The sequence below is a fragment of the Neolamprologus brichardi genome, chromosome 15 (assembly GCF_056152115.1).
Source record: "Neolamprologus brichardi isolate AB-2024 chromosome 15, ASM5615211v1, whole genome shotgun sequence".
Classification (NCBI taxonomy): Eukaryota; Metazoa; Chordata; class Actinopteri; order Cichliformes; family Cichlidae; genus Neolamprologus; species Neolamprologus brichardi.
In genome coordinates, this window is record NC_142118.1 from 17,962,469 (window position 1) to 17,968,468 (window position 6,000).

Here is a 6,000-nt window from a genome sequence, read left to right on the forward strand (position 1 = left end):
CATTTATTTTCCACAATAAACAAATGTTCAACTGTGTTCAGTTACCCCTGGTTAAGTAAGGTTACACTCGAAGGAAATGCTATCCCAGTTCAAGATCCACATGCAATGTGTTTAGACTCAGCACTGTGCTTATACGGATGTCTCCCTATATTGACATTTATCACCCTAAAACAATGGAGGAGTTAAACAGTCACTATTAAACAAAGACTTATCCTACATGAATGTTGGATACATCAAGGAGGCCATTTACGTGAAAAGGGAAAGACCATCTCTGAATCGAGGAGGGGGCCTAAGGGTACATCTTTTGCCATCTTACAATGCTGTGATTGGAGCCATTCCCCAACTCTCTGTGAATGGTACTCATGGCCATTGATCAGTGGGTTTTGGTCAGTGGTTGTTGATCAATGGTCATGAGAATTTGCATAATTATGATGAAGGAACTGACCTCCCAGCCCATTGTTCCTTCAGTGAGCTGGTTTCAGTCATTATGCAAATGTGCTGTTTATAAGATTTGGGGAAACCTGCAGTCAGCTGAGACTGAAGAAGTCACTTGGATGAGTGACGAAACGTTTCTCCCACAAAACGCTACGTCCAGATGAACAGAATCAACTTTTGGAGATTTACTTTCCTGGATGATTGAGGATGCATCAAAACTATCCTACACTAGATTTACTGCATAAATCAATGGCCTTTACAATATTTGAAAAGTTCATGTGACCAGGTACCCCTACTAGAACCTAAATGTCATGAAACTACTTTTGGAAAGAGGAGCAATCCCAGTTCTAGGTTCATAAGCAAAGCCCTAGTGTGTCTGTACTCAGGACTGCATATGTGCAGCTCTGAAACACCACAGATCATGGGACCTGTGTAGTTTCCAATCAGTGGGGGATTAGCTCAAATGGTAGAGCGCTTGCTTCGCATGCGAGAGGTAGCGGGATCGACGCCCGCATCCTCCAAATGGGTGTTTCACTTTAAACCTCATCCTGAAAACATTTAATTTGCCGAGTGAACAAATCTCTTAAATCCCTGTGACGAGCTACCCCTACCAGACCTTACTGTTACTGGGCTTTCATTAGTACGTCACGACACTCAGGAATGTATTCTTCACAGAAAAAAGCAACGTAATCTTTAGCCATCACCAATGGGCGATTGATATAGTCTGACAAATAATAACAAATGCGTCTTGATATTGTTTGAGTGGCACACGTCATTGCATTGGGATCTTGCTACAGCACAAGACACAGGTAGCACGCTCGTTTGGCATGCGAGAGGTAGCGAGATTGATGCCCGCATCCTCCAAAAGGCCGTACCTTTAAGGATCAACACAAAAACATTTCCTTTCCACAGTAAACAAATGTTCAACTGTGTTCAGTTACCCCTGGTTAAGTAAGGTTACACTCGAAGGAAATGCTATCCCAGTTCAAGGTCCACATGCAATGTGTTTAGACTCAGCACTGTGCTTATACGGATGTCTCCCTATATTGACATTTATCACTCTAAAACAATGGAGGAGTGAACCAGTCACAATTAAACAAAGACTTAAACTAGATTTACTGCCTGCTTCATTAGTTTTTCTTTTTAACTGCCTGTCTCTTCAGAAATTGGCACATTGTTAGTACATCACCTGCTGAACTTTCCACTTCCATTGATGTCAATTTGCATTAGCCTTTAAATGCTGTTGGTACTGTTACGGATTCAAATATTGGGGATGGATACAAGAGGAAAACCAAAATAACAACACTGGTCCGGCCGGGTTGAGTCAAACGATGATTTAATGAACACACGCGTGGGAGATGGACACCATACAGCAGACAGCATCAGATCTCAAAATGGTGGAGCCTTGATCAAACTCTTATAGCCTCTAGTGGCCTCCACCTAATCATAAAAGCCTTTGTCACACACAGCGCCTAAGCTACGACCTTGGCTCCCTGTTTATCTGCTCCTGCTGAGATGGGGCAGAATGCTCTGTTCTCTTCCAATCAGACAAATGAGACGATGACTTTCTGCGAACAGTATTTTCTTATAACTCAGCAGTATAATGCATCATAAAACAATATCATTCATTCACAATAAATCAGCAGTCTAATGTAATGCAGATCAGTTTAACAAATGTAATAGTTATCACCTTCTTCTAATTCAGGAGAATAATGCAAACAAAAACTACATAATAATTCACAATCTTTAATTAGGGGTCTAACATGGCATAAAATAATATTATAATCCAACAATTCCCCCTGATGAGCTCTTTAGACTTAAAGAGCTCACTTACACCCTGCAATCCAGTGTTGCCGGGTTCATTTCTTCTTACTCCTGAGGCCCTTTGTCCCCCTTTAACGGGTGAACCATATGTGAGATGACCTCTGTGTTTGCGCAGTTCAGATGCAAGAAAAACTATTATTACAACAACAACAGTAGGTACAGATGACACTCCCATCACTCCCCAGTTCTCCCACAGCTTTTTTTCGGTGCTACCTCATACCCTCCAAACGTACTCAGACTAGAAACTCTGTCCGAGGAGCTTTTAACTTTTATTTTATTGCTGTAGGCACCAGTGTCTTCCAGTCGGGTGATCCTCTGCTCTTCTTTCTCCAACCTCAGGGGTTAGACAACCCTTCAGTCGTTGCACAGATCAGGGGATTATTCTGCCCCGATTTCAAACAATGATCTGTGTATTCTGGGATCACAGCTGTGTTCCCCAGAAAAAGGAACAGGAACGTGTCCCCCTTATGACCAAGAGCCTCTTGAACGTCGTTGGTCTGGTATTCCTGGATTTCCGTCAACCCCTTCATGGTTATTGCTGTGTTTATAGGATCCATCCTTTTGAGGTGACTAGCTGGAGCCCAAAATGCCATGACACTTGAACCCAGTTGATGTTTCAGCAGTCACTGTGTCTATCTCTGCTGCGAAGGATCCTCGTATATCTGTGACCTCGTCTGGTGTCTGTTCCTTTCTCTGTAAGAGACAGAAAACCAAAACACCTCTCTTCCTAGCTCTAACAATCTAATGTTGTTGTCTACTGATCTTTTGGTGGTTCAGAATTGGTTCAGAACATTCAGAATGTCCCAAGGACTTATCCTAATTTAGTGTATGTGTGTGTAAGCGTGTTTGCATTTCGCCCGCTGCACTGGCATTTCCTACACTTTATCAGTCCGGACTATCGCCGAACGAAGCTTATGACCTTCAAAAGACCGAGTGCCAACTCATTATAAGCACATTTGCAAGGTATGTATGAAAATGATTAAAACCACTCATTCTAATAAAAGACATCAAAAACAAATTAGCCATTTCTAATTCTAACATGTGTCAATTCAACGGAGCTAGAAAATTAAAAAAAAAAGGTTAGTAACCTCATATCTTAGAAAGTATCAGACTTTCTCCTATCCAGTGTCGTTGCTCCAGTCTTGTTATCCTGTGTTAGGGAATGAAATCAATTTAATTGTCATGTTAGATCTGTTCAACTCCTGGCTCCGCCCAGAGCCTGCGTCTTCACAATTGTCTACAAACAAAACCTGTATTAATATGAACTTCACTTCAACATGAACTTGGTGACTACTTTTGACACCTGTAAATAAAAGATTAACATGAGGTTATAACAATCACTGTAATACAAATGTTAATGTAATGTCAATAGCTTCAATAAATGTTTAATGCAATGCTTGTTATATGATTCTGATGTAACAATAATGCTGATGGTAAAATAACAGTAAAACACCCCCTTTTGGTGGCGAGAAACTGTTGGTGTGGTCAAGTGGGTGCTGTAAAAACAAAAGCTCAGGACAGAACAGTTATCAGTCATGTACTTCATACAAAATTAGCATATATGGAATTTGATATTGATCCTCTGAGTGTAATGGTACACTTTAATTTGAATTTATCAAAGCTAAACACGATAATTTTTCTTTATTTTGCTCTTGTTCTTGTGCAGCACCACATCTCAGCACATGCCCCTGTCGGTTCTATCCTACTTTTCTAAATTATTGACTATTTCAATGGAGAATCTAAATGACGTGGACCAGTGTTTGTCATTACATTTCTCTATTTTGACTGTGACAAGTCTATCATTCCCCTGTTATTCATAGACATCAATAGAGTTTTTTGGCTTTTTTTTTTCTCTATAAAAGTTAATTGACTTTTTTACAGTGGCCTGCTGTGGTTAATAATAACATGTTCAGTCATGAATGAAATCAAAGCTTTTCTTCACTTTAGCATTTAACATTCCCAACAATATAATGTGATACATTAATTGAAACACAGCTAATAAAACACAATTTTCTTAATGCAAACATCAGTAACTCAAAATTAGCAACCAAAGGGTTAAGTCTGCAGTTCACACTCATGTGAAGCTACAGCCTCCCCCTTTAGTCTCTGTCATCCTTCTGTTCCTGCAAAAACAAAACAAAGCGAGACAAAACATCCACCCTTCTTTTACAGGCTGGGTGAATTGTTTGTGGGCATTTACTAATCCTAAAGTCGGTACCGTTTTTGTCTCAGTATCCAGTCAGTTAAAACTTTTAGTCGTCAGTCCATCACAGTCCAGTCACATGCATACATTCACACACATTCATACCAGATATTGCTGATAATGGAGTCTCACGCGCAACCTATTCGAGCCTCCATCACCAGCAAGATGACGTCATCATTTTAAAGGAAAACAGTTCCTTGTTTTTTTTTTTTGGACTGGATTGACTCGCTGCAATCCTTTTAGGCTCAGGACTTCTCATATAATCAATGTCCCATATAAGTGAATTTCTCCCAAGCCCATTATAATCATGGAGAAAAATACTTTGCAACTATTTTCAGTAAGAATGTTTTATAGCGCTTTAAAGTTCAATCTCTCAGGCCTGGATTAAAGAGCTGATTTGTTAAATCAGGAACTCACAAAATACCAAAATATCACCACCGGTGGATCACTCCTCTCAGATGTTCTTATTTCAGTGCACTGTAACAAAAGCAAAAACAAACTTAACCAATAAAATACTCATATAATAACAAATACTGGGGCCCGTTACAAACATTTCCAAGCATAAAACCATCTTTCTCTCTCTTAGAGAAAGAAAACAATCCAAACCTCACTGATAAAATCAACCTAGTGTTAAGCAAAACCCAAAATCAACCAAAACTTCACCAGAAAGTTTTTCTCCGTCCCGGGACAATATTGTGTAGGAATACAGGTACCGTAACTTCTTTTTGCACTGACAAAAACATGTTGGACTTATTTGATTCAATAGTGGACACTGGTTGCACACAAATGTTTTGCTTTGGTAAAAACTTAAACAACTGAGTTAAATCAACACAACCTTTTCATATTCAGTAAACCTGTGCATTTTGAGTTCATAAAACACGATTGAAACATGTTCTGATGGAGTAAGTTGAGCTCCTGGAATATTTTAATCCTTCACAATTCTGTCATTTTATTTCAACACTATTCAATAACTTTTACCCAAATTCTACTTAGTCCCTTAAATGCTACATGTTGTCTTCATATTGCATACGGTTCAACACAGTCTAGATTCTGGTTACCATAAAAATTGAATGGGTCTACACCAACTACCATCCTCCTATCTTTATCCTGATTGCAGGAGGGCTGGGAAATAACCCTGAAGTGATAGGTTACAAGGCAGGGTGCACCCCGGACAGGTCACCAGTCTATCACCTAGAAACAAACAACCATTTACACTTACATTCACAGATAATTTAGAATCATCAATTAACCTAGCTCTAACAGCTGCATGACTTTTCACTGTGGCAGGAAACCAGAATACCCAGAGAGAAACCACTGCAAACTAACCAGACTGTGGACTTGCACCCAGGACCTTCTTACTGTGGAGCAACAGCACTCACCAGCATGCCAACAATGTAGGAAATACAGGGAAGCTATGATTTCCTGTATTTGAGGCAGACTTCTTTTGTGCTTGCCCTTGACAAGTTAATCCACAATAAATAGCAATAGCATGCATTTGGTGTGCGTGTCGTTGTCTGCCTCTTATAATTCCAATGATT